This window comes from Triturus cristatus, chromosome 3_2, assembly GCF_964204655.1.
Source record: "Triturus cristatus chromosome 3_2, aTriCri1.1, whole genome shotgun sequence".
Classification (NCBI taxonomy): domain Eukaryota; kingdom Metazoa; phylum Chordata; class Amphibia; order Caudata; family Salamandridae; genus Triturus; species Triturus cristatus.
The window spans coordinates 483663280-483686369 of NC_140584.1; the positions used below are offsets into that span (position 1 = coordinate 483663280).

A 23090-nucleotide genomic window follows, 5' to 3' on the forward strand; every position below is an offset into this window, starting at 1 on the left:
ACTCTGTGTGGTCCCCTGCCCTCTCTCCATATCTCACATACTGGGCATTTTTTTAAATTCCCACTCTGGTACACTGCGGCTGCATTTGCTGTGTGTGTGGAGGGCGGTAACTTGTTTCCTGCTGCTTGCCTGAGGTGGCGCACTTCCAGGGAAGTGGGGGCGGCACTGTTCGTGCACTCCAGTATTTATGCATGCTGAGACCGCCTAAGGCAAGCCCGTCTGTGCCCGTCCGTCCCTTTCACTTCTATGGTCCATCCTATCAATCGAGGTGTGCCACAGGGCTCAGCTCTACACTTTTTAACCTGTATGTTCAACCACTAGCAGCGGTGGCCAGAAACAGAGGGCTTACAGTAGTATCATATGCAGATGCTACACAGTTGGTAGTGGCACTCTCCGACGACGACTGTGCAGGACACCGAAAAGTTTCAATGTGGTCTCGCTGCCGTCGCTGAGTGGATGTCTGCCAACTGCCTCCAGCTCAATGCCAGCAAGTCTGAGGTCTTGCTGGTAGGGAAAGATCCTGAGCTGTGGAGTAAGCACTGGTGGCCTGCTACCCTTGGCTGTGCGCCTGCCCCTAAACAAGTGGTGAAAAACCTTGGTGTCTGGGTGGACTCGGCTCTCAGCTTCCAGGTCCAAACCAAGAAAGTGTCAGGGACTTGCTTTGGCATACTGCGGGGGCTCAAACCGCTGCTAGGCTTTTTTGATCCGCCCATCAGGCAGGTCATTGTTCAGGCCTCCATTCTATCGAGACTGGATTACGCCAGCTCGCTTTACCTGGGAACAAATAAGTCTGAGATTCTGAGATTGCAGAGGGTCCAGAATGCTGCGGCCAGAACTTTGCTTGGCCTTCCTAGAACTTGCTCTACCACCAATGCTATCCGTCGCTCCATTGGTTGTCGGTGGCCAGACGGGTAGAGTTCAAGGCCCTTGGCATCACTTTTAAAATTCTGAATCTCTCGCCCCCTGGTATTTTGGCCAATCTGTTGACAGCATAAACTCCCACCCGCCAGCTCCGCTCGATGGGTCATCATCTGGGGGTTGTTCCCCGGGTAAAAAGGGTGCGGGCTGGTGGGTGTTCCTTCTGCATACTGGCAGCTAAACTCTGGAATTCTCTGCCTCTACACATCCGTAACATCAACAATTACTTGGCTTTTCGTAAGGCCATCAAGACCCATCCCTTCCCTCCTTCATAGGCCTTCCTTCTGTCAGTAGTTTCCCTTTCTGCTGCTTAGCGCTGGGACGCCACTTTGCTGGGGCAGCTTTGCGCTCTACAAAACCTTATAACATAACATAACATTCAGCATTGCTATATGCACCAGCGGGAGGAAGGTGGTTCACTTGGCCAATACCTCACTTCCGTTTACGGCTAAGGAGCACCGGCCAAGTACAGGTTCCTCACGACCGCACACGTTAGCGCCACTTTACAGAGTTTGCCAATCAAGTGCTAATTTTGTTTTCTCCTCTTTGTTTAAACAACATTGTTATGCCCGGGTAAGGAAGTGCACCATTCCTGGAGGAACTGCAATATCTGGTGCAGCCTCCGCACAGAGAGAAAAAAAAAGGTTGAAAAGACAAAAAGCGTCCGGGGTCCCGCTCAGCTGTATTCTGCATACATATTGACACTAATGGTGGGATTGTTAAGTACTGCTAATTCAGTCAAGCTAATAGGATTCTCTCCAGACCCCCAATCTCTTTGGGTCTATCTCTCACACAAACACAGCCCGTATCTTATATCTGTCTCTCCTCTCCTCAAAGACTACCTCATTATTCCCCATCTGCACCCACCCCTCCCCGCATCCCTCACATTTATTTCCTTGCTGTTCATATCCCTCCTTTTTCCTCTAACCCTGCCCTCAGCTACTGCATCTCGAGATGCACTCTCAACCTTCCCCTCTGTATTTCCTCCTACCTTTGTCCACTTCACTGCAAACAAAAAGACATTGTCATTTACAATGCCAATAGCTCTAACTCTCGCAAATGCGAGACCTATTGCATTGCAAATGCTTGTTTATTCTATTGTATACTGATGCTCAGATTTGTTAGGGATGCTATACTAGTATCTCTGACTGCCACATAAGGCATAATACATTGCTGATATATATCAATTACCCGTCGCCTATTTCTTTTTATTTCAATTAGGTTGATACGTTTTGATTTTATACGGAATGAAGAACCACTGTTCATATTGAGGACTTATACACGACAAAGGACATGTGACTTGCAGTATACTTTTTATGCGCACTTGGGGAATGTATTAATATGTTTTCGTGTTGTCTATATTTAAATCAACTATTTGACGGGCAGGACTTTGCAGGACTAAATTCGCTACGGAGATGTTATATCTATTTTTTTTTTTAAAGTACTGGCATGCAAGTAGCGGCTATAAAAACCTTTGCCATCGATGCATAAGACTAATTAAGAGTTCACGTGTGTGGGGAGGTGTACGCTGCCGGGTAGCCAGTGCTTAATTTGTGCCGGTGCTTTCCGGTGCTAAGCACCGGCAGTTATTACTCAAACTATAGACTATAGACTTGAGAGCCATGGGTATGCTAGTGTTGCAGGTGCTGAATTTTAAATTGTGGAATTTCTTTAGCTGCTTGGGCCTCGATCGGAGTTGGTCAGCTGCAGAGAAAGGAGTGAAGCGGTGAGCGGGGATGTGGTCGAAGGCAGATTCAGGGCTCTGCAGGGAGAGGCAGGCCTTGGTGCGAATGGAACAGGCAGGCCTCAGTGCGAATGGAACAGGCAGGCCTCGGCGCAAATTGACTTCCGGGGCTCTCCAGGCAGCATGAGAGCTGATTGGGTGTCCCCATCCAAGCCCCAGGCCATGGCGCGAAGGAATCTTTCAGAATACAGAAGGAGCAGCTGAGATCAACAAGAGGACACGGAGCAAGCAGAGCAAGTGGCAGAGGAAACCGTTGTGAATCCCCTAAACGTCCTGTGAACAAACGAGTGCTGGGTAAAAGGTCAGTGCAGTTGGAGGTGAGAGATTTCTGACAACCAGTGTTAGTACCAGAAAATGGATACGCCCGCAGAACTTAAAAACATCTGATGATCAGTCGTCATTGTAAAACAGGGAACATGTTAAAATTATATACATCTTCAGTTTTCCCCAAGGTGACACATGGAAATGTCTTTGCTAACAAATGTGCAGATTGCTGCTGGGGCTTAGTTATGGTATGAATATAAACGACTGTGATTAGCACAGAGTCAAATGCCATATTTTGTGTTGGCATTAGGAAAAATGTTGCAAAGTAATTTGTGTACACTTTCGTACAATTACAGTAATGCAATAAAAATGGTGGCGTCTATGGAGGCGAGGCAGATATGAGTGAATCATTGGTATCATCGTCTGATTCCTGGAGTCTGCATAAGTGCCTTGTGGGTCTCCATTCATAATCAGCCTCACGCATTACGCGCCCATTAACAGTACTGTGTCACAATCAGCAAGCCCGGACAGAGCACAATGCAATGCATGATATGACACTGTTGTAATTAAATTCCACGCCAAATGTTCTCCGATGAGATCTTTTCCTTTGTGATGTACATATGTTTTAAAGTCTACTTTTGAAATATCAGCCATAACAAACAAAGACAAAAAATGTATGGCACCACTCAGCAATTGCATATGAGATCCTTTCTAGCGTGGCACACCAGAGAGAATATGGTTTTTAGAGATTCAGCAAGCAACACTAAATTAATGCATTTCAATTAATTAAGGAGAGAAGGCTGCAAGAACAAGGACCACGGTTTATAAATGTGAAGTTAAGACATCTGTAATGGAATTCCTCCACACTCTTCACTAAGTTGGCTGGCCTGTCATTCTTTCAGTGTTTGCTTTAATACAATAAATTCAAAAGTATAAATCATTAAGGGCCCATATTAGCTCTCCGTATATCCAGTGGTCTCTCTGTATATGTGTTAGCCTGTCTTCTTATCTATAAGGCTATGTGTCAGCCTAATTGTTTGTTTCTATGCCTCCAGGTCTGTGTCCTTGTCTGTTGTTAATAGAGCCTCCAAAACAGTTCACGCGCTGTTGTGAGGCATATTGTGGGCTTTCTAAGAACATACAGGAGCTTAGAGCCCTCCCATTGATTACCACTGATTGGCTTTCCTGCCATTCTCTTTTGCCTGCTTCTTATTCGATGGTTTTCCTTTTACGTCTTGTGTCTGCTCCTCCCAAGAGCCCTGCCAATTTACTTGCATCCTTCCGAGTGCTTAATTTGTGCCGGTGGTGTCCCACAAGAAAGCCTAGGGTCTCGAGGTGGGTAGAGCCAACCCAGGTCCCCCTTCTTTTCAAAACAGTTGTGGAACAGAGGAAGATAAACTCGGAAGCGCTGTAAGCTTTCCCTTTCTATCTCTGACCCCGCAGTGTTTGGTATCTGCCCCCACCCAATTGGTCTGGCCATAATTATAACTCTCTGGATTTTTGGAGGAAAGGAAGTAAGTAAACCAATAAAAGGTATAAAGATCCCCACCTAACTATGCCTCTTTAAGGTTCAGTTCAAAAAGGGAGAAGCACATAACTCCATATCCACTTAGTCCTCTCCTAGTGGAGCAGAGTCACAGGAAAGCTACACCAGAACTGTGGAGGGAGCAAGGGAAAAGGGGGATCTCCCTCGATATCTGCTTTTCTTCCACCATTCACACCCCACTCCTTTGCTTCTCTCCATTCTTCCTTCACTTTGTGCCCTACGTCCGCGTTTCCTCTTAATCGCCGCCTCCCCTCATGAACTGCTTTTAATTTTTCATCTTTCATTTCCACTCTTCTCCTTTCATGTGCTCCACGCTGTCTGCTCTTCTTCCCTTGCCTTTCTCCTCTTTCCACTTTTTATTTTCATCATGTTTTACTCCAATCTTGCACTCCCAGTCTCTGCTTTCCCCACTTCTTTCCACATTCTTTGTTTATCTTTGTATCTATCCTTGTCTTCAGACCATTCCTTCTTCCTCCCTTTCCCTTTTATGTTTTTCGTTCTTGTACATATCTTTATATCCTCTCCAGGAATCTGGGTTTGTTTTCAGGGTCATACATTTAAATCTTGGTGTGACCACTCAGTCTTTCATCTTTCTGGGGTCGATAAAATGAGTTCCATTAACCCCTTCGCTGCCAGGCCTTTTCCCCCTCCTGTTCCACGCCCTTTTTTGGCTATTTGGCGCGCTGAGGCCCCTGTAACTTTTTGACCACATAAGGTATCCACGCCAAATTTGCGTCCTTTTCTTCCAACATCATGGGGCTTCTGAAGGTACTCGTGGTTTGTGGATTCCCCTGGAGGGGTCACAGAAATGAGCCAAAATACAGCAAAATTTAGTTTTTGGGGGGAAAAATTGGAAAAACGGGCTGCAAATGAAAGCTTCTGGGTTTTTCCCTGCAAGTGTTATCAAAAAAGGGTTTGTGGGGCTGAAATCACCATTTTCCCAGCTTTTAGGGGATACCAGACTTTTGTCAGAAACCCAACATTTTTTACACAGTTTTGGCATTTTTCTGGGACATAGCCTATTTATGCTATTTTTTGTGCTTTCGACCTCTTTCCAGTTAATGGTAGAAATGGGTACAAAAGCAATAATGGATCCTGGAAAGCTATACATTTTTGAGAAGTAGACAAAATTCTGAATTCAGCAAGGGGACATTTGTGTAGATCCATCAAGGTTTTTTTATAGAAACTAACAGTTAAATATAGGATAAATTGAACATTTGTTGAATAAAAAAGCCTTTTGTGTCAACGTTTTCACCTGTAACTTCTTATAATTATAACAGCTCTTTGAAAGCAATATACCGTTACATCCGCTGGACATTACTGGTTGTGGGGATATATAGGATTTGTAGGTTCACCAAGAACCCGACGAACCCAGAGCCAAAAACTGAGCAGCAACTTGCAATGGTTTTTTATTATGTACCGGGTATATAGTAATTATTCTGTAAAAATGTGTACATGGAAAAATCGGTATGAAAGACACCTATGTATTTCTGAAATGGGAACAAAATATAGAGTTTAGAAACAGTAGATATTTGCACATTTCCGAAATTGGGAAAACTCATACTAGCATGAGAATTATCAGTCATTTTTTAGAATGACTTCTTTTTTACACAATGTCTTTCATTTGGAAGGCAGAAATGCATCGTAAGTCAATAGGTAATAACAGTTCACTTACAAATCTGAATTACCCTAAGTCTCCCGATAAAAACGGTACCTCACTTGTAGGGGTAGGCATAGTGCCCACGACAGGAAATGGCTCAAAACCCAACGTGAACACACCACATTTTCACAATGCAAAATTACCCTTTTTTAGCAAAGTGCCTAGCTGTAGTTTTTTTACCCTAGCTCTGCCGGCACCTAGGGAAACCTAACAAACCTATACATTTTTGAAAACTAGACACCCAGGGGAATCCAGGATGGGGTGACTTGACTGCCTCCCACCAGGTTCTGTTACCCAGAATTCCTTGCAAACCTAAATAATTGCCAAAAAAACACTTTTTCCCCACATTTATCTGGTGGAAAGTTCTGGAATCTGCGTGGATCCACAAATTTCCACCCACCCCGCGTTCCCCAAAGTCTTCCGTGAAAAATGGTACCTCACTTGTGTGGGTCAGCCTAGTGCCCGCGACAGGAAACGGCGCAAAACGGAACATGGACACACCTCAATTTCTTAGCGAAAAATGACCCTTTTTTGGCAAAGTGCCTAGCTGTAGTTTTTGAACCATAGCTCTGCCGGCACCTAGGGAAACCTAGCAAATCTATCCATTTTTGAAAACTAGACACCCAGGGGAATCCAGGATGGGGTGACTTGACTGCCTCCCACCAGGTTCTGTTACCCAGAATCCCTTGCAAACCTCAAAAATTGCCAAAAAAAACGCATTTCCCTACATTTCTCTGGTGGAAAGTTCTGGAATCTGCGTGGATCCACAAATTTCCACCCACCCCGCGTTCCCCAAAGTCTTCAGAGAAAAATGGTACCTCACTTGTGTGGGTCGGCCTAGTGCCCGCAACAGGAAACGGAGCAAAACGCAACATGGACACACCTCAATTTCGCTGTGAAAAATGACCCTTTTTTGGCAAAGTGCCTAATTGTAGTTTTTGAACCATAGCTCTGCCGGCACCTAGGGAAACCTAGCAAACCTATACATTTTTGAAAACTAGACACACAGGGGAATCCAGGATGGGGTGACTTGACTGCCTCCCACCAGGTTCTGTTACCCAGAATCCCTTGCAAACCTCAATAATTGCCAAAAAAAAACGCATTTTCCCTACATTTCTCTGGTGGAAAGGTCTGGAATCTGCGTGGATCCACAAATTTCCACCCACCCCGCGTTCCCCAAAGTCTTCAGAGAAAAATGGTACCTCACTTGTGTGGGTCGGCCTAGTGCCCGCAACAGGAAACGGAGCAAAACGCAACATGGACACACCTCAATTTCGCTGTGAAAAATGACCCTTTTTTGGCAAAGTGCCTAATTGTAGTTTTTGAACCATAGCTCTGCCGGCACCTAGGGAAACCTAGCAAGCCTATACATTTTTGAAAACTAGACACCCAGGGGAATCTAAGATGGGGTGACTTGACTGCCTCCCACCAGGTTCTGTTACTCAGAATCCCTTGCAAACCTAACAAATTGCCAAAAAATACACATTTTCCCCATATTTCTGTGGTGGAAAGTTCTGGAATCTGCGTGGATCCACAAATTTCCACCCACCCCGCGTTCCCCAAAGTCTTCCGAGAAAAATGGTACCTCACTTGTGTGGGTCGGCCTAGTGCACGCGTCAGGTAACGGCGCAAAACGCATCGTGGACACACCTCAATTTCGCAGTGAAAGGCAAAGTGCCTAGCTGTAGTTTTTGAACCCTAGCTCTGCCGGCACCTAGGGAAACCTACTAAACCCACACATTTCTGAAAACTAGACACCCTGGGGATTCCAGGGAGGTATAGCTTGCGTGGATCCCCCAACGTTTCCTTACCCAGAATGCCCTGCAAAACTCAAATTTAGCTGAAAAAAATCACCTTTTTCACACATTTTTGTGTGGGAAAGTTGTGGCATCACCGGCCTGACACAAATTTCCAATTTTTGCAAGGGGGGTCACTTGGGTTTTTGGCCCGGTGCTCGGCGGCCACCTAGGGAAACCTACCAAACCCACACATTTCTGAAAACTAGACACCCGGGGGATTCCAGGGAGGTATGGCTTGCGTGGATTCCCCCAACGTTTCCTTACCCAGAATGCCCTACAAACCTCAAATTTAGCTGAAAAAATCACCTTTTTCACACATTTTTGTGTGTGAAAGTTGTGGTATCACTGGGCTGACACAAATTTCCTACCACCCAGCGTTCCCCCGGGTCTCCCGATAAAAACGGTGCCTCACTCGTGTGGGAGGCCCAAGTACCCGCGACAGGCAAGGGCCCAAAACGTAGTGAGGCGACATGAAAATTGCCTACCTCAAAACGACCTGGTTTTGCAAGGGGGGTCACTTGGGTTTTTGGCCCGGTGCTCGGCGGCCACAAAGGGAAACCTACCAAACCCACACATTTCTGAAAACTAGACACCCGGGGATTCCAGGGAGGTATGGCTTGCGTGGATCCCCCAACGTTTCCTTACCCAGAATGCCCTACAAAACCTCAAATTTAGCTGAAAAAATCACCTTTTCACTCATTTTTGTTTGGGAAAGTTGTGGCATCACCGGGCTGACACAAATTTCCTACCACCCAGCGTTCCCCCGGGTCTCCCGATAAAAACGGTGCCTCACTCATGTGGGAGGCCCAAGTACCCACGACAGGCAAGGGCCCAAAACGTAGTGAGGCGACATGAAAATTGCCTATCTCAAAATGACCTGGTTTTGCAAGGGGGGTCACTTGGGTTTTTGGCCCGGTGCTCGGCGGCCACCTAGGGAAACCTATCAAACCCACACATTTCTGAAAACTAGACACCCGGGGGATTCCAGGGAGGTATGGCTTGCATGGATCCCCCAATGTTTCCTTACCCAGAATGCCCTGCAAACCTCAAATTTAGCTGAAAAAATCACCTTTTTCACACATTTTTGTGTGGGAAAGTTGTGGCATCACCGGGCTGACACAAATTCCCCACCACCCAGCGTTCCCCCGGGTCTCCCGATAAAAACGGTGCCTCACTCGTGTGGGAGGCCCAAGTACCCGCGACAGGCAAGGGTCCAAAACATAGTGCGCCTCAACAGGCAAGGGTCCTAAACGTAGTGCACCTCACTACGTTTTGGACCCTTGCCCGTGGCGGGTCCTTAGGCCTCCCACACGAGTGAGGCACCGTTTTTATCGGGAGACCCGGGGGAACGCTGGGTGGTAGGAAATTTGTGTCAGTCCGGTGATGCCACAACTTTCCCACACAAAAATGTGTGAAAAAGGTGATTTTTTCAGCTAAATTTGTGGTTTGCAGGGCATTCTGGGTATGCAGGGCATTCTGGGCCTCCCACACGAGTGAGGCACCGTTTTTATCGGGAGACCCGGGGGAACGCTGGGTGGTAGGAAATTTGTGTCAGCCCGGTGATGCCACAACTTTCCCACACAAAAATGTGTGAAAAAGGTGATTTGTGTGGGTTTGGTAGGTTTCCCTAGATAGCCGCCAAGCCCGGGGCCAAAAACTCATGGGACCCCCTTTGCAAAACCAGGTTGTTTTGTGATAGGTAATTTTGATGTCTCCTCAATTGCTTTTGGGCCCTTGCCTGACGCGGGCACTAGGCCTACCCACGCAAGTGAGGTACCATTTTTCTCGGAAGACTTTGGGGAACGCGGGGTGGGTGGAATTTTGTGGATCCACGCAGATTCCTGAACTTTCCACCACAGAAATGTGAGGAAAATTTGTTATTTTGGACAAATTTTTAGGTTTGCAATGGATTCTAGGTAACAGAACCTGGTGAGAGCCAGTCATGTCACCCCATCCTGGAATCCCCTTGGTGTCTAGTTTTAAAAAATGTACAGTTTTGCTAGGTTTGCCTACGTGCCAACTGCGCTAGGGCCCAAAATCCACAGGTATGCACATTGCTAAAAAAATAGCCGGAGCCCAGTGGGCTTTCTGCCACCCTGGGGGGGAATCGGGGAAGGGGGTTTCATCCCGATATGCCCCTAAAGGGGCAGAAAGACTGTGGATATTTTTTGTGGGGGTGGGGGCATTGGTATGACCATTTTGGGCAGCCCCCACCCCCACGCATAAAAAAAGCCTGCGTACTCGCTGGCGCCTAGTGGGCTTTCTGCCACCCCAGGGGGCAGATCAGGGGCCGCTGCCGCCAACTAGCCTCCCAGGGGGGTGGAAAGACTGGAGTTTCTCTGGGGGTGGGGTGGGGGTATTGTCATGCCCATTTTGGGGAGCCCCTACCCTTACACTAATACAACAAAAAAATCCATGGTTTCTAGTGGGCTTTCTGTGCCCCCCCAGGGGGGGCCAGATTGGGGGCTACAGCTCCCATCTGCCTCCTGGGGGGCAGAAAGACTGTCATTTTTGTGGGCGGGAGGGTGGGGGCATTGGCGTGCCCGTTTCGGGCAGCCCACACCCTAAAAACAATTGCGCAAAAAAATCCCTGGTGATAGTGGGCTTTCTGCCCCTCTGGGGGGGGCAGATTGGGGGCTACTGCCCCATCTGCCCCCCGGGGGGGCAGAAAGGCTGTAATGGTGGCGGGGGGGCAGTGGCATGCCCGTTTCGGGCAGCCTCCACCCTAAATAAAATCCATCACCCTAAAGAAAATTGCGCGAAAAAAATCCCTGGCGTCAAGTGGGCTTTCTGCCCCCCCCCCGAAGGGGCAGATTAGGGGCCAATGCCCCATCTGCCCCCAAGGGGCGGCAGAAAGGCTGTAATGGTGGCGGGTGGGTGGGGGCATTAGCGTGCCCGTTTCGGGCAGCCCCCACCCTATAAAAAAGCTAAAAACTAATCCCTGGTATTTAGTGGGCTTTCTGCCCCCCGAAGGGGCAGATTAGGGGCCAATGCCCCATCTGCCCCACGGGGGGCAGAAAGACTGTAGTAATTGGGGGGGGCATGGGCCTGCCCGTTTTTGGCAGCCCCCACCTCTTTTTGTTTTTTTTTAATTCCCTGGTGTCTAGTGGGCTTTTTGCCCCCCCAGAGGGGCAGATTGGGGGCTGATGACCCATCTGCCCCCAAGGGGGGGCAGAAAGGCTGTAATGGTGGTGGGTGGGTGGGGGCGTTGGCGTGCCTGTTTCGGGCAGCCCCCACCCTATAAAAAAACTAAAAACTAATCCCTGGTACTTAGTGGGCTTTCTGCCCCCCGAAGGGGCAGATTAGGGGCTAGTGCCCCATCTGCACCCCGGGGGGGCAGAAATACTGTAGTAATTGGGGGTGGGGTGGGGGCATGGTCCTCGACGAACTTTGTGTATTCGGTGACTTGAAAACCATCATTGATGAGGCCGTCGTCAACGAGTTCGGCAGCGGCGATGTCGTCGATGGTGCCGTTGTCATGGCGGTCGTCGACGAGGCTGTCGTCGTCGTCGTCGACAGGTCGTGAAATACCTGTCAGCGGCGGCTTAACCGTCGTTGACACTGTTACTCCCATCAACGAGTTTGCCAGTGCGTAGCTAGAGCTTCTGGCGCCCGGGGCTATCCTCCAGATTGCCGCCCATGGCAGGTAGGGGGGGCAGGTGAAAGCAAAAGTCGGAGCGGAGGTGCTGCATGCCCGACACTAACCTCGAATCCCAATGCAGGGTGTCAGAGAGATTTACATAACATACAGATTGACAATAAATCACGCAAGTGTGTAAATCAGTGTACAAGATGTGTTGCATGAGTCAGTGAGGGTTAAAAGGTGTAACAGTCACATATCCTACTTAGCTCACTGTGCTATATTAAAAGGCTTAGTATTTAAGAACTGCAAGTAACCAAAGGATCTGTGTTTAAAGCAGTAACCCACTTACCTAGCTACATTTAAAAAGAAAAAACACAATTCTGCCATCTGCATATTACATGATGTGCTTTGCAGGAACATTAACCTTCTATATTACTTTGAGTCAGATCTGAGACTACACAAACAGAAATCTCTTCAAGAATATTTTAACCTCCAGGGTTATCTCACCAATTATTATTCCCTGATATTTACTCGGCACCTCTGCAGCAGATGTCTTAACCCTATGAAAATATTTGAAAATGCAGACTCTGTAACCAATTAATCATAAAAGATCTACTAACATGCTTCTCCTTGTTGCCATTTTCTTTGTGGCAGGATTTTAAAAAATTAGTAAAATTAGTTGAAACGCAGATTTTGCATCGGGATTGTGCCTCTTTTTTACCACAACCCCAAAGCAAAATCCAATTTGTTAAATCTCATAATGTGCTTAAATGCACTCATGATATACCTAATAAAAACAAATATGTGAGATCATAATATCTGATGTTACTTCTTGTGATGCCACGTGTGATGTCATGCATTGTGACATCACTGACTGTGATGGCACACACCATAATGTCACTTGCATTCTGACTAGGTTAGCCCCCCTCCCCCCCCCCCCATGTGCTGGAGCTGCAAGAAAGTCCACAGCTTCAAGGCGTTCCATTTTAGGAAGGAATCATTTTATCCAAAAACAACCCTGCTTTGCCAATTTTTCCCCCAAAGTAACCCCCAATACTTTCAAGAGTAAAAAAAATATAATATACCTATTTTTCCCCACGGCGCAGGCAGTTTCATGCTCTCTCATCCACATGCCTTCTAAAGGCCTGCACTCCTTGTAAAAGAACTGTATAACTTCCAGTATCGCTGAAGTAACAGAGGTCAGTGACTAAACAGTCAAAACTGCGAGAACTACTCTCTTCTAACCTCCCCAGCCATTAGCTAATGTAAATGTAAATCACCCTACATGGTAAAATTCAAAAACAATTACAGTGTCAACAGACTTCACAATTTCCCCAGAACGGTAAATGTTGCCCAGATTACAAAATTGGTGCAGGAGTCAAGGAGCTAGTGAACATAAAATGCACACAACGTTTCAGAATAGAACATTTATTTCTGCATCCGTCTTTTTATACGCTTTTCAAACCACAACCGGTATTAAAGAAATTAGGATCGAGGCCTCTCACACATATTTATTCACAAGAAGTCCACTGCCCGGCTACTCCTTGAAGGTGGGAGGGACGCCACAGTGGCCCAGGGCCTCCGCATCGAGAAAGCTGCTAATGCAACTTTCCCATACTTAACCCTCTTTCCAAGGACATGTGTCAGCTAGAAAGGCAAACCTGCTCAAGAAACATCCAATCCCCGTGACTTTGTGAGCACATGCAATGACCGGTGCTTGTGCCAAACTCTGTATGGAGTCATAAAGTAATGCAATGTCTCTACCCTTCTTGCCTTAATTAACCTTTTAATGTCTGTTTCTTTTCCGCGCCTTTATTCGTACATTTTTTCGATGTTGATCCCAGCAAAAAAAAAATGAAGACTTTTGAGGATGGGAAAATCCCAGGTAGTTTAACATCTATCAAGGTGCTGACATCTGGGCATTTCACAACCCTTGGGGATTCCTGGGGTGACGTAAAATTTATTAAAATGACAGTAAAGTTTGCAGGAAAGTTGGGGGGAGCACTGGGGCGGGTCGCGAACACATTCCCAAAAACGCAGCATGCGACTAGAGTATCTTTTTGGGCCACAAACTGGAATTTACCTGACAGTACAACAAATGTTTAGATGAAGTGTTGTGCCCTGTGGTAGTGTATTGTGAACTGTGACTGCTGCAGTGAGTTGATTGTCACTCATAACATAAAAGCAGGGCTTAATTTGTGCCGGGGCTTTCCGGTGCTTAGCACCGGCACTTATTTTTCAGGGCCGGGTCTACGCGTCTGCACGTCGTCACATATGAATGATGATAAGGTGTTTATAATTACCAATACAGTGACTCAGAGTCGGCGCAGAGTGTTAGTGTGCTGCTTTGCATTGTGAATGTGAGCCGGTCCGGAGCAAAGCAATTGCAGCTCAGCATTCATCAATCATAAATTTGATACTGACAGTGACATGGCGCCATCATGGCGGGCGCGCCGCGCGCCCCTTTCCGTCAGTGGACTGCCTGCGAGTCTATGACTGTTGCCGGTGGTTGGCGCTGGGCGGGACTCGGGAGCAGTACTGGGCCTCTGGGCAGGAGTGTCAGACATATGGAGGAACATCATTGGGTATTGGTTGTGGCGTGCGCGCTGCACGCAGATTTTTTTCTGCTTGCCAATGCCACGCCCCGGCACGCTCGCACCCCACGAGTCAGAGCCTCAGCCAGTCCGACCATGGTTGAAGGCAGGCAGCCCGCCTATCACCTAATAAAGGCAGTGCCCCGCAGCTGACCACGACGAGGAGTGTAACTGTAACCGTAAGTAGTACTAACTAAGTAACTGGCAGTCAGTCAGACATCATGCCATCGATCGCCATGCCACCTGCGACATGCCAAGTCACTCAGTGGTGGCATGTCGGGTACTGGGGTAGCTCCGGCACCATGACGCACTGTTCCTGGCCCGTCCACATTTATTTAATGCAATATTCATCATTATTTATATGTATACTATCACATCATAGGTTAAGATTGAAGAGGTGACAGTTAAAGAAGGGAAGGCCTGCGGCTGCCCTTGCCCCTTGAAGTATCGTATCATGCTATGATCCTACCTCACAAGATTCGAATAATGTATGCTCCTGCTGAGAGCTCCTGTCTTGTCTCAGCAGGTCGCCGCCGGTCGGGTTTACGTTGTTAAAGAAGGCCCGCCGGCCCTGCCCCTTGAAGTATCCTCACAAGATGAAGATTCACATTCAATTATGCATGCACGACTACTCACTGCACTCTGCCTGGCCTGGCTTGGCCAAGTAGTGGCCGCCGACGCCCGTACACATTATTATAATGAAAGGGGCCGGGCCGTCCGGCCGGTGTTAGAGTTAAAGGCCCTGGCCCTGCCTTTGAACTCAGCAGTATCCTTATCCTCCCCAATGACCCCTCCTAAACAGTTTACTACTGCTTAACAGTTAGCCTTCTTAGTGGCTATCTGGGTCGGACTGGGTTCTGGCCCGGGTGACGGTCTCCGTCCCGAGTCCCTGTGTGCTTCGGTGGTTGAGGCCGCCTGCCTCCCTGTTAAATGCCAGTATGAGTATGCCCGCCGGATGTTTAAGGGGCTGTGCAGCAGGCAGCGCGCTGAGATCTTTTTTACGATTGCCACCACGCCCCAGCACTCTCGGGCCGCATCCTACCCCACGAGCCATCAGCCTGACAATATTGAGGCCAGGCCAGGGTTGAGGCAGGGCAGGCAGACAGCAGTAGCAGCACCAGGTACAGTGACAGTCTATACGGTAATAAATAAAGGCAGTGCCCCGGACGACTCGAGTATAATTATAATAACCAACCGGGTACGTAACTGTCTGTAAGTACCACCAAGTAAGCACCAGGGGTTACCTTAGATGATGGTTCTCGAAAAGTCCTTGTGTCCTCTTCCAACACATTCAAGTAAAAACAGTGGTGTTTGTGACGTGTTCAAACACAGGCACACAGCCTCCCTTGAGGACTCCGTTGAGCAGCATGCATTGCACTGCAAGTTGTAGTTAACAAATAAGAAAACACAAATGTTCCCACACGTGCTAAAAGGTGGAATTGCTGTTTTTGGGAGATTGTGTTTTTAACTGTGATAGACTTTATGGTGAGGTGAGGTGAAGGTGAAGAGTAGACAAAGCCAGAACCTTGTTGCCTGGAGTTGTAATCGAAATTATGAAAAAATGTGAAAAGGTCAGTGGATTGAAGATTGACGTCCTGATGTTCTGGCAGTCCAAATGTTCAGATGCTTAAACCCCAACATGAAAAATAGCCCAAGTTGAAAAACAAGTCAAGGTTACAGTTTTCTACAACCATTTCAGTCTGTGTATTTCTCTCTCTCGCTGACCACTTGCACTATATAAACCATAAAAAATATGGGGTTTATTTACAAGCCCCTTTTTGCTAATTTGTGACTTTTAATATGGAAAAAGCAGTGACTCACCTCGGCGCAAGGGGCATGTAAATAAGCACTAATGTGTACAGTCCGACCTCCGTAAAGCACTCTGACACCTTTATGGACCTAGTTCACGCTAAACAAAACTACAGCTAAATAAACAACCAGTGTTCATATACTTCATTCTACACCAATGCTAAAATGACCTTTGCGCTGTGTTAATTAGTTTGAATGATAGCCCAATACTCTTTGTCCTTTAACATAGTTTAGAATTCATTTAATTATTCCTGCCTCAATTTAGCTTCTATTAGGATGAAAATAATAATTCTCAACACATGTTTTCCAAAAGTACGTCCATCTTCAAAGACTCTGCTTGCCAAGATGTCTACATTGAGGAACTCTGGTGCTGTAAATGGTTGACTCATGCATGTGTTTCCTTGCCCTTACTGTTCCGTTAGTGCCGGGACACTCTCTTGAGTAGCTGCGCACTTTATAAATCCCATTTAACATAACATACGCAGCTGTATGTGTGACTACAACATCAGACACTAGGAACATCTATGCTTGCAGTGTGGGTGTGTGCGAACGAAAGATGATGCTTGCATTGTAGTCTAGTCAGTGACCACATCACTTTATCCTCACTGTGATGTTTGGATTTTTCACAATCTTTTGACTTCAGTGATGTAACATTGACGGCAGCACCAACACTCTGAAAATTGTTCCAGCGCCACTGGCTTGGGTGCCTTTATTTGCCATTTTCATGCTTTCTGGCCTGGGTGCCTTTGTGTGACGTTTCCATGCTTTCTGGCATGGATGCCTATGTGTGATATTTCCACGGTTTATGGCCTGGGTGCTTATGTGTGATATTTCCACGGTTTATGGCCTGGGTGCTTATGTGTGACATTTCCACGGTTTATGGCCTGGGTGCATATGTGTGACATTTCCACAGTTTATGGCCTGGGTGCTTATGTGTGACATTTCCACAGTTTATGGGCTGGGTGCATATGTGTGACATTTCCACAGTTTATGGCCTGGGTGCATATGTGTGACATTTCCACAGTTTATGGCTGGGTGCTTGCGTGTGACATTTCCATGCTTGCTGGCATGGATGCCTATGATTGACATTTCCATGCTTTCTGGCCTGGGTGCTTATGTCAGGTCATCATTTGCGATTTACTATGCTTTGAAAGTTAATACAGCAAAATATGTAATGTGTTGTGCACAATTTTGGTCTTTCTTTTATATTTATGTCTCTTCCTTGTTTGGATGTTATATTTATTGTTATATTTTATATATGTTATTTATTTTGTTTTTATAAGACAATACTTTTTCGTTTTTCATTTTAGAACATGTATTTATTTGACTGTATTTATCTATATTTTAGTTTAGTTATTTTGTCTTTATTTATTTATATTTTCTATGGTACTATGGTCATTTTGCACTAATTAGTATGACTTGAGATACAGAAATTCAAACTGCCCAGGCAGACACTACTTATTCTTTTGACTTAGGTACCTATAGGACTTTTGGGGGAGTTGACATTTTTCTGTGCTTTGTTAATTAAAAAGTCATATCTTGAATATATATGCCTCTTTTCTAATCTCTGTCTTGTCTGTATGATACAGAACTACAGTTGGAAACGCCAGTTAAGTTCCATGTTTTTTACTATTCATAATGTCTAATAAATGCACATATAGCTCCATGCCAGGGAGTAAGTTATAGTAGCAAGCCCAATTGTTAATCATCTTTTTTAATTGTTTCTCTAAAAGTAATCGCTTTAACGGAATACTAACTCTGCTATTTATGAATCCCAAACCCCTTCCGCCACTGGAAGTGACAGTGACTCATTCAAGTGTATTTCATGATTTTATTCAGCTTATCTGTTCTGACTTGACTAGTGTTTGTTTTCACAACATTTTGGTTTATTTTGTCACATAAGATATGTAAACATTGTATCTTTGATCTCATAGACTCTATTAAAAAGGGCATACCCTACCCTAGTATTGTCCTTTCCCCAAATTAGCACATAGAGCACTGAAATTGTCCCTTTTCAATGCATTAGTGATTTTATCTAATTTATTCCAAAATTGTGCTTTATATGCACTTTTGATTTAATCTTTTTGAAAATGTTCACAGGGCAGGGGAACCTCTTATCAAATCCTTACTATGAGGAAGGCAGGCTCCCTTGCTGAAATTCATCTGACTTTTCGCAGTGCCAGTTGAGGATGTGGGTGGAGCTAATAGCGGGAGTGGGAGGAGCCAGTGGAGGAAGTGGGTGGAGCCAAAGAAAAAGTAGGTGTGGCCTCCAACAAAGATTTGAGCACCTGCACTTCAAATTTTACAAATTAAGCACTGCATAAAAGACACATCTGCAACCATATCAAGCATTTGATACAGACTGTCATCTCTGCAGCACTCCTGTCCGAACTCGCTCCATGCCTGGTTGGTTGAGCTGCACACCCTTACATGTTAACAAGGCTGATTGCGATACAGCGCCTTTCACGCCCCTGATACAATAGAATCATAGTCAATAATTTAATGACCGTCGTTCACTGCGGAACTGTGACAGCGAATCAAGGGCCCCGTGGCTGCAGCACTGTTCTAAAATATTGGTGCCTTTTTAGAAACTGTAAAAGGTTTTAATTTATTTTTATAAAGGCTTCACATATGTGATTTTCACTTCTTTGAACTCCTCTCTCTCTTTCGTTCTCATCGGGACGCCCAACCAGAGAAAAGTAAGGAAGTTGGTAAAATTCTCAAACTTCACCACAGGAAAAATGAAAGTGCATGATTTCCAATTTACTTAGGTGGAGTCCATCATTTACTGATCAAATGGATTCAAGAGTAAATACTGCCTTATACTAACATAATCTCCTTAATTAATTCATTTCATTTTGTGCTCAGCGCCCACCTGGCCATGATTGTCTTGCAGATCACTGTACAGTAAAAAAATTATACAAAACACCAACTATATAATAACATTTCTTATTTTTACTCGTTTTGTAACAGGTGCACTTAAGAAATGTGGCATTCATAGTGCTGTATATCAGTGACTGAAGCTTGACTTGCAATTTACACTCACGCATCCATAAAGTACACATGATGTGTTTGTACGGATAGGCCACTCGCATTTACTCGCTCCTCAGGTCTTAAATATTTCTCACATGTATGTCACCCGTTTAGGCTTAGCTCTTACCTCTCCTGTGTAGACTCCACAGTGGTACCGGCAAACACGACCTGTTCTTTGTTGGGGTTCTGACTGCAGCCAATCGCCCACCAGTCCCGAGATTCCACTCACGAGAGCGTGTGGTGGTGGGGTTCCTCACAGCGCAGGGGCTGGACAAAAATGATGCCCAGCCTAGACAGAGGTCAAATATCACACTATGTTTTTGGGAACATTGCTCTTTTATCTTTCAACGTGGAGACTGGAATCTACTTTTCTTTCACTTACTGAGAAAAGCCTGGTGGTTCTTTTAAGTGACCTAGGGGCATATGTATCAAACGATTTTGTATTCGCAAATGCTGCGATGCGCTAAAAAACAGCGTTTGCGAATACAAAATCGCAAAACGCGATGTATGAGCCATTTCCGCATCGCATTATTAAGGAATCACTAATTTTGCGATTCCTTAATTTTGCGTAAGCATTTAAGGAATCGCAAATTGCGATTCCTTAAATACTATGTAACAAGCACCCAAGTTGTGCGATTTCTCCTTAAGAAATCGCAAATTACCACCAACTTCAAGTTGGTGGTAATTTGCGATTTGTTTGAAAAATTCACTTTTTGGCATATTTCAAAGTGCCATATGGCGCACATACATGCCCTTATGGCATGTATGTGCGCCATATGCGCACACATGCTCATTTCAGGGGTGCATCAGGGTGTCATCATGACACCCTTGCACCTTTGAAATTATTCTCAATTTGCGATTGGCAAATTGCGAATCGCAATTGGAGAATGACTTTCCATTAATTCCTAATGAGCCTCCTGGCCCATAGGAATGAATGGGAAGGTATTCCTTAATTGCGATTTCGCAATTTGCTAATCGCATTTAAGGAATATTAAGAATTCGCAAAATATGTGCGAATTTTTAAATACATCCCGTTTTGCAATTCTCAAATAGCGATTCTCAAAAAATCGTTATTTGTGAATCGCAAATACGGTTTTTGATACATGTGCCCCTTAGTGACAGTCTTGCTGAGAAAGGAAAGGCTGTAGGGTGTTGTTTCCTTCTAACATACAACAACATTTTAATACCTATAATATGTTAAAATACAAATAGACAGGATAGCATCAATACTGCACTTCTTTCAAAATCTTAAGTGTGACGGAAACAGACGACAAATAATCGATGAATCCCAATTTCCACACATTATCGTTTGTGCACTACATAGTTGTATCTTTAAAACTGTATATATGTGCAAAATGAGCGGGCATTTCAATGGATGATTTAGAGTCTGTAAACGCGTGTGCTCCCACACCATGCTTCAGTAGTGTATATGTGACAGTGTGCTCCTAAATACACCTCTGACTACAGAACCGGGTTCGAGTCTCGGCGGGGAAGCTTAACATCCTGTGATTCTGGGCAAATCACTTAATCTCCCCGTGCCTAAAATAATCTGTCAACATGAAACGCAACTGGTGCTCCTGTAAATCGCGCTGATACCTTCGGTCAAGTTCGAGCTATATAAAACTCCGAGAGAAAAAAAACACCCTTTTAGGTCTCTCCTTCTGAATGGGCCTGGCTCATTTGCGACACCTGTTAATTTTGGAACATTTTCAGAATCCATATGAGTTCAGTGAGTGCAGCACCACCACTCTGAACATTATTCCAGCACCACGTAGAAAATATATATAAATACTGAGTGTTCAACACTTTTATGATGACATCTGGAAAGATCTTTAACAGACATGGCTTATCTTAAATGCCAATCATTGTGGGCTCCCACGATTCTGATGAACACTGTGTACACGTAAAGTTTCCAATTGTAACACCTCAGAAACATTTCCTCTCTCATTTTTAATGAATAAGTGATGCATTCGCAATAACCTACTTTGAACTTATGCAGACAACTTTCCATATTACTGAAGACCCGGGCCGTCATTGCTAGTGCTTTCGCGCGCTACAAGATTGACGGCCCTGGGACCCACAAAGACGATACGCCAGGCGCCGCACCACCATTATACTAGGTGGTGCGTGCAGCATTTGCAAGCAGGTGCCAGAGCCCTGTTTGTGCTTCCACCTGCCCCCAGCCAGTGCTCACAGTGAAGCTTAAAACCCTCCCTCGTGCTGTGGTAAACACACACTGCAGACGTGCATGGCTGGTAAACGCATACGACAAAGGGGGTGCCAGGCAAAGCTCATGAATTCTGAACAGGAGTGCGCTTGCACTTCATACACGTGTGCAGTGCTGCCACGGGCCACCAGTGCAGCGCAGCCGCTGCCGCCCCCAAAATAGTGCCGCCTGGAAAGGACCGCTCCCCCCCCCCCCCACTTTACCCAGCTAAACCAGTGGAGTTTTCAGTCAACGGGGCCTTTTACTCCACAGATTTCTTGTGAGGAGTGTGAGGCACTGAAGAAGAGGACTTTTTAGGAACCCCTTCAGGAGCCGGTAATTATGGCCCCTTATCCTTAGATTCACTGACCTTCTGTTTTCTGGAGTCAGTTTTTGAAACTGTAGGCCCTGATTTCCTTTTTGGGGTAGTATGAGCCTCTTCAGCCTCTGAACCAGATTCTGATCTTGATTTCTTCTTCTGTAGCCACAGAAGCAAACATGCCTCTCTATCTTTGAGAGTTTTGGCAGCGAAAGTCCTGCAATGCTTACACTCCTTAAGAATATGTTTTGGATATAAGCAATATAAACTATCTTTGTGGGGGTCCTCAGAGAACAGTCTAGCCTTCCCACAAGATCTGCAGGGTCTGAATGGCCTCTTCTTAGAGCCCTCAGACATCTTCCCAAATGAAGAAAATAACAATACCTCTTTTCCAGAGAAATACTGAGATGAAAGCCAGGTCAAAAGTTCACCAAAGAGAGAAAAACTGAGCAGAGCTCAGGGAGACTCTTTCTCACACAACGTGCGGTTAGAAATCTGAGGTATGGCGCCTCTGCTGGGGATTGTAATCTCAGGGCTGGCGCCTCATTGGCTGACTTTTGGACCATATAATGATGGTGTTGGGTTATCAAAGTGTAATGCATTTGTATTGGTTTTCATGTTTTTTTTTTCTTTCATATTGCTATATTTCTAATACCATGACGACGGGGAAGATTCAAGCATGCAAATCTATGAAAGATTCAATGCTGGAAAACTACAGCATTTTCAAAACGCCACAGCCAGACTGGTCCTCAACATCCCCTGCAGCAGCCAAAACACCGAACACCTGCAAGAACTCCACTGGCTCCCAGTCAACAAAAGAATCACTTTCAAGCTCCCCACACACACCTACCGAGCCCACCATGACGCAGGACCAGCATAACTGAACCACTGCCTCCCATTCCATGTACCTACCAGACAACTCCTCTCTGCCCAACTGGCCCCGTGCCACCGTCTACCATCCACCTTCCCATGGATCCGCAAGACTAGGGCCGGAGGAAGAGCCTTCTCCTACTTCCCCACCAAGTCCTCGAACACCCTGCCTCTCCATCTCAGGCAATTCCCGTCGCTGACCCAATTCAGGAAGGATCTCAAGACCTGGCTCTTCGACTGAACCCCAGCACCCAGAGGGATCAGCAGCACCCCTTCCGCACTTTGAAAACCTCATGGGTGAGTAGCCTTGCTATACAAACACTGATTGATTGAGCTAGCAGAGTGGTAAAGGCGGATTACTAAATAACAGGGTGCTCGGCCCTGCCAGCGGAGATGGGTGGTGCCAAGAAACACCTCTCGGGAATCTCAGGACAAGGTCCCCCTGTGTACAAATAACGGGGCCTAAATAAAACAACACAGGCATACACGGGAGACTGGACTGGAGTATAATAATTTAGTGTAGGCCAGAAGCCTAGGCCCCATCCCCAGGTGAGCCAGTACTTCAAATAAATAGCAACAGGTTAGGGTGTTGAATGCCTTCTCCAAGTCCAGAATAAGGCAAGCTACTCATGGGAACTTTCTTCATACTTGAGCTTGTACATGAAAGAGGTGGTGGAGAGTCTGTGAAGTACTTTGTTCCGGGACAAACCCATTCTAGTCAGAGTGTACCAAGCCTGGGAGGATC

At 45.9% G+C, this 23090-nt stretch overlaps 1 long non-coding RNA gene across 5 annotated transcripts in view; it reads left to right on the forward strand.

Annotated features, from left to right (window-relative positions):
• The first annotated feature begins 14165 nt into the window (after window positions 1-14165).
• Window positions 14166-23090, forward strand: part of LOC146857571 (uncharacterized) — a 318627-nt gene continuing 309702 nt past the window's right edge. For all 5 annotated transcript variants that reach the window (XR_014979921.1, XR_014979923.1, XR_014979920.1 and 2 more), the window contains exon 1: window positions 14166-14287. This is a non-coding gene — a long non-coding RNA (uncharacterized LOC146857571). The remainder of the gene's footprint in view (window positions 14288-23090) is intronic.